Source organism: Macrobrachium nipponense, chromosome 6 (genome assembly GCF_015104395.2).
Source record: "Macrobrachium nipponense isolate FS-2020 chromosome 6, ASM1510439v2, whole genome shotgun sequence".
In the NCBI taxonomy this organism is placed as follows: Eukaryota; Metazoa; Arthropoda; class Malacostraca; order Decapoda; family Palaemonidae; genus Macrobrachium; species Macrobrachium nipponense.
Window position 1 is genome coordinate 81,816,897 of NC_061108.1, and position 10,933 is coordinate 81,827,829.

Here is a 10,933-nt window from a genome sequence, read left to right on the forward strand (position 1 = left end):
TCCATCTCTTCACAATGTCTTCCTCCTTTCTAAGTACTACACCATCTTGATCCTTTATTTGTTTGATATGTGTAATATCTTTGGTGCTCTTATTTCTAGCCTTTGATAGTTTGATCATCTTCTTTAATCCTTCCTTTGTCCCCAGCTCATTATACACATCATCATACGATTTTGCTTTAGCTTGGGCTACCACCTTTTTCACCACCTTGTTTTTCTCTCTGAACCTATCTCTGTCTTCCACTGACTGTGAACTCTCCCATCTTTCTTTGCCTCCTTCTTATCTTTTACTACTTTCTCAATGTCTTCATCCCACCACCAACTCTCTTCCCATATGATACCAGATGTCTCTCCTAGCAGCTCCTTTCCATGCCTTCTTATTACTGCTGCATTTCGTGCCCACCATTCTTGAACATCTTCAATCCCTATATCAATATCCTCCAAAACCCTCCTCTTATATATATATATATATATATATATATATATATATATATATATATATATATATATATACATATATATACATATATACATATATATATATAGATATATATATATATATATATATATATATATATATATATATAGTGTCTACGTAAGTACACCAGAGATTTTATACTTTAGATTCCATAAATTTAAAGGGATGAAAAATTGGCGAATTACAAATGAAGCAACAATTTTAGACTCATCATTTCAGATTTAACGATTGCAAAAGCTCGTCATGAAACAAGGTCATCTTGCAATAACATTTAGATTATCGGGTTTTCAGTGATATTCTTTGCCTACAGGGAAGACTTTTGCTTTAGAGCTTCACTTCTGTCTGTTGGCTTCATATCAATTTAATAGTGCTGGAGAAAAGTTAGACAAATTTCTTTCCTTTTTCTCAAGAAAATTTCCCCGTAAGGTGGTAATACCGTCAGTGCACTTCACGCGGTGCACTTTAGGCATTACTTGAGGTTCTGTGCAGCGTCCCTTCGACCCCTAGCTGCAGACCATTTCAATTCGTTTCCTGTACCTCAGTTCATATTCTACCCTTTCCAAACAATTGTTTCACAGTGCATTTGCAAGGTTTTCCTCCTTTACACCTTTCAAAGCTTTTTACTCTCAATTTCCGTTTCAACACTGATGACCTCTTATGTCCCAGTGCGTGGCCTTTGGCCTAAACTCTAGATTTCCTTCTGTTCTCAAGAAATTTCAGTGCTGTGCGAGGCATCTTCCTACTTACGCATTTCAAGAATTCTTCTCTTATTGGAGTATAGAGACGGGCAGTCTACATTTTCACGAGATATTGAGGTCTATTCCTCGTTGGACGAGTGGTTTACGTGCTCGTGGTGATTAGAAATTAATTTCTCGATATATATGGGTTCGGATCCCACAATAAGCTGTAGGTCCCGTTGCTAGATAACTAATTGGTCCCTAGCCCCGTAAAAATATTTAATACTTCGGGCCAGCCCTAGGAGAGCTGTTAATTACCTAAGTGGTCTGGATAAACTAAGGTATACTTAACTTTTTCACGAGATATTGAAACTGTGATAATGTATGTATACTTGCATGCTGTGAGGACCACTAATTACTTTTCATGTTGCTTTTGAAGCTTACTGTCTTCCTCTTTGAAAGCTTATATTTGGATGGTAATAATTCTATTTCCTTTGCTCTTTTAGACTATTTTTCAAGTTATGATGTTAATTGTACTTTGGTTTTCTGTTCCCCTCCTGCCAAAAGATGTCACTTAGAACTGTTCTGAGTGGACTTTTTGTTTTTATTTTTTCGTATTTTGTAAATGTCATTAAGGTTTTAGTTTAAGCTTCTGAAACGACCAGTACTAAAATATATTTATTTAAGGGAACTTTCCCCGTCTCTCGATTCATCCATTCCATATCTTCTATTAAAAATGTAATTTTTGATATTACAACAATGTTTTATCTTAATCAATGAAACGTCGAAAAGAGATGGAAACCAAAGATAACAATAGTCGGCTGAAGGACTACTTGGATAAGCGGAATAGTTCCTCATCAAAAGGCACAAAGTCGTTTCTTTAATGACCCGTTCATGATCTCTTAATTACTCGTTGCAGTGTTACTGAGAACAACGTGCGAAGGCAATTTTCGTAAACAAAGGCTGACAGAGATAAAAGACCATAAATACAATAAGTTTTTATTTTTTGCAAACGTGACTTCCTTGCTTTCAGCATCCGCATTACTTCTTTCTCTCTTTATTAATCTCTCCACTGTTTTGTAAAGCCGTCATTACTGTACGGGGACGTGCTCACTTAAAGAACTTGTTTTAACTCGCTAGAATTATGCATGACGCCAATATCCAGTGTAAGACTATGTACTAATTTTCCCCTAGAAATGTTCACAACGTATTGAGAACGTATTCGCAAAGCAATGTTCGTTCTATGTCAAACAGAGGAACTTTCATTAAGGGAAAAAATCAGTTTGGGTAACGGATATTGAGAAAATCACGGAACGACATATGAAGCCGAGGCCAAGAACTGCCGAACGGCAATAACATCGGGAAAAGGCTGCCAGCAAGCTCGACGTATATGATTATTAATTTTCAGTCATGTCTAGCTATATGAACAAATACATAATCCTTTTTGAATTTTGTATTTCATTACTTGCTTCATAAACGAGGCAACTTTTCACGGCCGTAACATGCAATACGAGGCGAAGAATACTGGAGCAATGTAACATATTTTTCTAAGTCACGTGGATTTCAGAACTGCACTCAATTAACATTTCTATTAGTCCTTTAAAACTGGACTTGTTTCGGAAGATTTTTTTGCTCGTCCTTTCCATCGCGATTTGTAGAAAAGCTATGTGGCTGGCGGTTAGTACCATAATTCTACATGAACCATGAATGTGCATTAAAATACCGAGGACACTTAAGTAAAGGGAAGGAAATTTGTTTGACTACTTACCGAGGACAGTCTTTGGTTACTGCCGAATCTCTCTTTACGCTCTCATTTTAATAACAGTATTGACCTACGTTCAGTTATACAGGAAGATATTGGCAGTGGCGTGACTACGTCCTGAATTTTAGCACGTAAGCCGATGTTCAGACTGCGATGCACACTGACTGAAGTCTAGCATTAACTGTTTCAGGGAAAGTTCAGGATATTCTGCGTATATCTGATTACTCAATAAGTGTATTAATCTCACTCCAAATAACGAGGAAGTGAGATTTTTGCTTGTCTTAAGACACATTTTCAAGCGTGTGTTCTGTGAGATTTTCTCTGGACCAAGTTTGGGGTAATGCGTTTTTCTTGATAAATTTGGTTTTGTTTGGTTTTAATAAGTACGGTAGATGAGCACTGTAGCCACTGTTTTTACAGTCATAGATATTTGATTAGTTACGGTGATAGTAACAGTAGTACTACCTAACCGATGGCTCTGAAAACTAGGAAAAAGGCAAGGAATTTCAGTGTGTAGGTTTCATATAATTGTACAATGTATATATATATATATATATATATATATATATATATATATATATATATATATATATATATATATGTATATGTGTGTGTGTGAATGTACGTTTCTCCATTTAATAAACAACTGGGTGAACAACTGAGTTAATTTTTTCATAGCACTTATGCTAGAAATAAGAGTAGGTACTGATTTTTCTTGGCGTATGTTCGTGTGCAGTATACTTATACTGGCGACTGAGATATCTACAGAGAGAGAGAGAGAGAGAGAGAGAGAGAGAGAGAGAGAGAGAGAGAGAGAGAGAGAGATAGTAGATGGGACGTGGGGAGAACACGTAAAACGTGAAAAGAAAATCATATCCTTCCTCTGCAGTGGCACCTTGAACTCGTAGGATGACTACTGCGTACTCAAGGTGAGGCGAAATGGAGACGCTGATGAAGAGTTATTAATAGTGTAATCACCCGAAGGAAAGGACGCGATGATGGTCTGGCATCCACGAGGGAAGTCATTCAGCGATCGTTGCGCAACGAAATTTTGGGGTTCTATTCAGCTCGGGGCTCAGCACTGCAATTTACCTTTGCTTTTCATTTAGAAAATTGATGGCCATCCTGTGGAGACGTCACGCGTCGGGACCGGGGAATGGGATGGGGAAGATGGTAGGGGGGTGGATGTTATGTTGGGGTGGGCGTTGCCTCTCTTCATTCACTAATTGCTTCACTCTTCTCGCTTTCGGTAATTGGGGATGGATGCTTGCTGAGAACATGAGTGTAATGAGCGCTATTGCATTCGCTTTGAGGTGGACGGTCCTATGCATAACTTTATACTAATGCTTGCTTGCTTTATTCATGGCCATCTTCTCTCTGTCAGGAACACACATTAATAGAATATATATATATATATATATATATATATATATATATATGATATGTGTATGTATACATATACATATATATATATTCTATTAATGTGTGTTCCGTAGATAAGTGGTCGCTTCCTACGCTGACAATTGCTTGTACTTAGTTCGCTCTCAGGCAGTGAGTAGCATCGTATGGTGGGGTCAACAAAAAGGAGAGTACAGTGTATATCCATACATATAATATAAGATTCTTATACACTTTATAACACATTTGATAATTATAAAGATATATATATATAGATATATATAAATACACATATATTCATATATTGTATATATGTAAATATTTATATATATATATATATATATATATATATATATATATGTATGTATGTATGTTTATATAAATATTTACATATATACTATATGTAAAATATATGTGTATTTATATATATTAAGTATATATATATGATATATATATATATAATATTTATTATAAATGTATAATAAGAATATGTCTATATAATTATGTATGTATATACACTATACGCTCCTTTTTGTTGACCCCACCATATATATATTTATATATATATATATATATATATATATATATATATATATATATATATATATATATATATATATATATATTCTATCACTGTAATGTTTTTTCTCACCTCTTGACGTTAATTTCTCATTGGGCCACACCAAATTCTGTCTGTCTCTCTCTTTGTCATCGGCACAGATACTTTCTTTTCTCTCCTTCCACCGCGCGTGGGAGTATGGCGAAGTTCATTACTATATTTTCCTTTCGCTAAACCACACATTATTATTACCCGTCCCGTAAGTGATGGTGACTTGTGCCAAAATGTTTGTCAGTCGAAATGCTGATTGCGTCTAAGTTCATATTGCGTATATAATGGTGGCATGACGGTGTTTTGGTTTGTGTACATTGTGTTTTGTCCTGTTTTCTTTGTTATTCTGAATTTTCAGTCTTCATTTCATTAATTGTTTGTTATGAGAATTTATTCATACATTACTGTAAAATGTATTTTTGCTCTAATTATAATTATGATGATGACAATAACAGAATGATTATCTAGATATTGCGTAGTCAAGAACATTATGGTGAACGCATTATATAAATTATTTATATATGTATATGTATATATATGTATATATATATATTATATACATATATTATATACATACACACATATATATGTGTGTGTTTGTGCGTGTGTATAAAATATAACAAAAAAGCAGCATGCAAAACTATCAAGTTAAGTGATAAGACCCTAAGTTTAACGATTGAGAAAAGATAATATGATAAGCGAATAACTAAATAATTATAATCATTAAAATTTAATTGTGCTCTTGGGAGTCGTCCAACCTTTAGAATTCGAAATCTTTTTCTTGACGACAAATGTCAAAAGTTTCTTTATCGATTTTCTGCCTTACTTCTTCCATTGTAACGAAAGAAGTGGATACAACACCCACACCACAACTCGCCGGAAAACACGACTTTTTCTGACTTTGTCGTCGACGTTTTTGGAAAGTCGACGTCATTCTGTACCCTGGTTGTGGCATCATTATCGGCGGAGTTATACCCATTGGAAGTAGTTCCTCATAAATGCATTCCTTTAAATTGGAAAGAATCCCGATATTAAGGTACACGTTCTTCTTCGTATGGAGGCTATGGTCGTCAAAACGTGTAAACAAACGGCCGCAGCTGTGACTTCCAAGAGTATTAAGACAACTGTGCCTTTTTACAGAAGGCCATCTGCAATAGTGGGTCGTGCTGTTATGTTTTATGGTGTTACATAAAACGAATAAAAAATGTCTTGGGGTTTATTAGAGACTATTAACGATCGCAAGATCAGGAAAGTTTTCCTTGAATCGCATGGCGATTTCTTCATCATTTTTCCACTTGAGACCTTTTCATAGAGCTATCATTCTTATGGTCCCATAAACATCGTCTGTCCGGCATATCTTCGACCAAAAACTTTTCTGATAACTTTGTCCGCCGTACCAAGCTCTCCATCTTTCTTTTGATGACTTGAAATGCGCGCTCTCCTACTATGGGCTTCAGAGACAGTGCAAGCAAATTTTTTGGCAATAACTCGGTAACGAACACTCGTATCAGAACGAGATTTTGCCGTAATTTATAAGGGTATCATGAATCACTAATTGTAAAGAATAAAGACACTTGTTCTGGTAGCAAGAGGCAAAAACTCCATTAGCCAGAAATGGATACGAACACAATAGTAAAAAGCTCAGCCTACCCTCTACCCCCACCTCCACCGCCACCGCCACCCTCGTCCTTCTTCCTTCCCTCAGCTTCCCTTCCTTCTCTCTGAAAGTTGCTTCAGTAAATTTATTTTGTATGATTTTTCTATCTATCTATCTGTTATCTATCTATCTAATAATATACACTGTTGTATAGATCTAACGATCCAGTCGGTTGTTAGCTGCCAGTTGACTGATTTATTTATGCAATGAACCGCTCATTTCTGTGTGTGTGTGTGTGTGTGTGTGTGTGTGTGTGGTAGTGGTACAGTCGCGGAAAAGATTACGTTTACCCCCTGCGCTCACTAGACACACTAAATGGCAACGCCGCTTTTGTTTACGCAGTAAAAAGTGTTGAAATATGAATGAATTCGCTGTTCGCAAAGGCAAGCCTTATTGGTGGAGACGTTTCCTTACCAGTTAACATATTCTCACTTAATTATTTGAAAAAAAAAATGACTTGATAAAAAAATAAATTTAAAAACAAACTACAATGAGATTCATGGTTTTATACATGATTTTTCAAGATTATATAAGACGGTTTATCAGAGGAAAGTACAAAAAGCAATATCATCATACAATTGCTTTTGGCTCTAGAGACTGACGTAGGAAATGGGAGAGCAGGGACGGGAAGCGGGGTGTTCGGGAAGAGGGAGGAGTTTTTTGTAATGTAGAGACAACTATCCAAGCATGTATAACTTCAGTAACGATTTCTCTCTTAATTCCTAAACCTTTTAAAGGTAGGTTTGATTTCCCATTGAAACTATAAATAATGTAGCTAAAACGACCAAAAAATATTGATACAATTTATATAAAATCATATTGACATAACCTATCCCTATACAAGAAATGAGAGAGATATTTACCTAGAACGTCAAACGAATGACTGGACGTAAGGGTGCCTCTTATTGGCTGATTACAGTTATGAGCATTAATTCGTTTATCGACAAATGTAATGAGACTCATCACCTGTTTTGTGTAATCCAAACATTTTCATTTGAATATTATCTCTTCTACGCTGAAAGTTCTTTCAAATTTGTGTAATTCACTCCAACAGCGGAGGAAAAGCCCCATCTTGAATAGCCAACCGTTCTGTATATCGTTATCAGAACAGAATAAAAAATGTTTTATTTTTTATTTTTTTGCAAGAATATGGATGAATAAAATCATTGAAAATATTGAATTCCCAACAAATAGATACACAGGAGTTTGGAGATGATAATACATGAACAGAGAAATTTGAATTAATAAACATTTTATGTAATGTATTGGTGATCCTGATAGGAATTCTATTTTTAGACATACTTTGTAGCAGTTGTCGGATAACATTTACTTTTTTAGCTCATTCATTGTGGCTAAGAATTTAGGATGTCTACCCAATAATGATCAGCTAAGCACGAAGTTTCCTTTTCACCGACCGCTGCTGAGATCACCCTAACAACTTTTAATTTAGAGTTATTTTTCACTATTAACATAATCTTAGAATACCACAGTTTTAATAAAAAATTATCAGCCACAGACCGTTGCTAAACGCTCTTTTACTCCCAAATTATACTTATTTAACATTCTTTATAACATGGTCACTCATAGACTGTATATATTTTTCGCCAAGGACCGTTGCTTTAACGCTCCTTTACTTCCCAAATGTAATTATTTAACATTCTTTAAAAATTTTAACATGGCACTCAGACGTAATAATTTTCGTTTACCACTACAAAATTTTACAGTACTTAATACGTATTATATAATATATATAATAGATATATATATATATACTATATATATATATATATGTATACATGAATAACTTGATCACGAAGTATATAAAACGTGATGCTATGTAATGTATAAATAAAGTTTTTTTGTTTTTTTTTTTTTTTTTTTGCCACAAAGGAAAAAATGAAAAAGCGAGATAGCAAAGTACTTTCGGTCCTGTTCGGACCCTTTACTGAGGCAAACTGATTTTACAGAGGACAACATAGTCAAAAGAAGGCTTAATATCCAGACTGACACTACAAGATTAGCAATAAGGGCAATTTCACTCTACAGAAACGAGGAAACACCTGAGGTAGCCACACCTTGGGGGACAAGCAGTAAACTTAAGTTATTCTTCCAGAAAACAGTACATTTTGAAAAAACACGGAAGCATATACAATTTAATATCATGAAATTTACACATATTTTCCCAAAAAATTATTATTAATGAAAAGACGAAAGAAAGTATAAATATATATATCGAGCAAGAAAAATAGGGAGAGAGAATATCGAACCAGACAGAGAGAGAGAGAGAGAGAGAGAGAGAGAGAGAGAGAGAGAGAGAGAGAGAGAGAGAGAGAGAGAAATAATAACTATATACATGTGGGACTAACTTATTAGTAGTTCATTTATTTTAAAGTCCTTCATAAAAATCTTGCAAATATATGGGTTCCAAATGGTACATTTCCAGAAAGTAAGATTTAGGTTGTTTTTATTAGTGATTTGTATAATTGCCGATTCCAGTAAATTTCTTATTGAAAAAACATAATCATTAGATCTAGCAATTACCGAGGTAGCACCTCAATTAATACAATGAGATTTTTCACTCAGATGGATAAACAGTGCATTTGAAGTCTGGGCTGTTCTAACTGAATACATATGCTGCTTAATACGCACACATAAATTTTTACTTGACTGACCAACGTAAAACGATGGACAATCCTTACAAGGAATTTTGTAAATGATGTTGTTATTTGTTACGGGACTATTTCTTTAATTATGCCATATTCTTTTAATGGCATTGTTATTTTAATGCGAAACACTACATTAACATTAAACGATTTAAATATTGATTTTATGGTTTCAAATCCACGAAAGTAAGGTAAGCTAAGTACATTTTTAGGCATATCTTTTTCATTAATAGCAACACTATAAAACTTTTTTTGAGCTTTTTGATAACATAAATTAATTAAATGAGGTGGGTAGCAGAGATCGTTTCCTATCTTTTTTATGTATTCTATTTCTTGGTCAAGATATTGTGGACTCGTGATTCGCAAAGCGCGTAGGACTAGAAGAAAAAATGAAGATTTTATATCAAGATGTGGTTAGAATAAAAAATGTACATAATGTTAAATTATTTGTGGGTTTTCTATAAATACTGAATTTGCATTGGAAAGATTTCTCTATGTATTAATACATCTAGGAAAGGGATGACATTGTTATTTTCGATTTCAACAGTGAATTTTATGGATGGCACTAAATTATTCAATTTAGACAGTAAATCATTTACATCGATACCAACAGGTAAGACTACTAAGATATCATCGACATATCGGTACCATTTTAAGGGGATAAGTGTGATATTCGGGAGGTGTCGTCTCTCAAAAAATCCCATATATAAGTTTGAAAGGAGAGGTGATAAAAGGTATTACCCCATGGCCATACCAAATATTTGTTGGTAATATTCTCTATTAAAAATAAATCTGCAATCACAAATACATAACTTAATCAAGGAAATTATGTGACTAACGGACATAGGCAATTCATGCAGTACAAGTTCATTACTTAAATATTCTAGCACAGAGTCAATAGGGACTTTTGTAAACAAAGAACATACATCAAAACTGACAAAAAGATAAATCGCTCTTTTTTTTTATATCGCTTGGGTTTAGTACAATATTATTTAATTTTTCCACAAGATCAAGAGATGTCCGGATGTGTGAATTAGATACAGTTCCTAGTAGAGGGAATAACAATTTAGTAAGATATTTAGATATTTTATAAGCAATTGATCCTACAGCACTAATAATTGGACGCATAGGTTTGTTTTCCTTATGAGTTTTGACTAGGCCATATAAATAAGGTAATGAGGGACACTTTACAGTTAACCTTACACAAAAGTTCTTTTTTATCTTTAAGAATTTGTTTGATATTGATATTAAAGTTTCTTTTTTATTACTTGGTCCAACGGATTTTTTGCGAGTTTTTTGTAAGTTATTTCATCCTCTAGTAAAGTATGCATGCGTGATATGTAGTCAGTTTTGTCAAGAACCACTAAACTATTGGATTTATCAGCCTTGGTAATGTGTAAGCTATTATCATTCTTCAATTCTTTTAAACTTTTTCTGTAGCGAGCGGGGAAGTTATTTTCATGATAGGCAAGCGTAGCACTATATGTCATGCCTTTGATAATGTCTAAATATTTTGTGGTAGTCACAGTATTTTTCAAACTTATATAGAGATGTCGCTCCATTGATAAAGCTGAGGGTTTGTTACAAATGAAGAAAGACAGCCCAAAGCCTAATGCACGCACTGCATTATCACTTATTTTTTTGCTCGATAAATTCACCACACAATCACCTCTAGCATTATTGGTCCAATC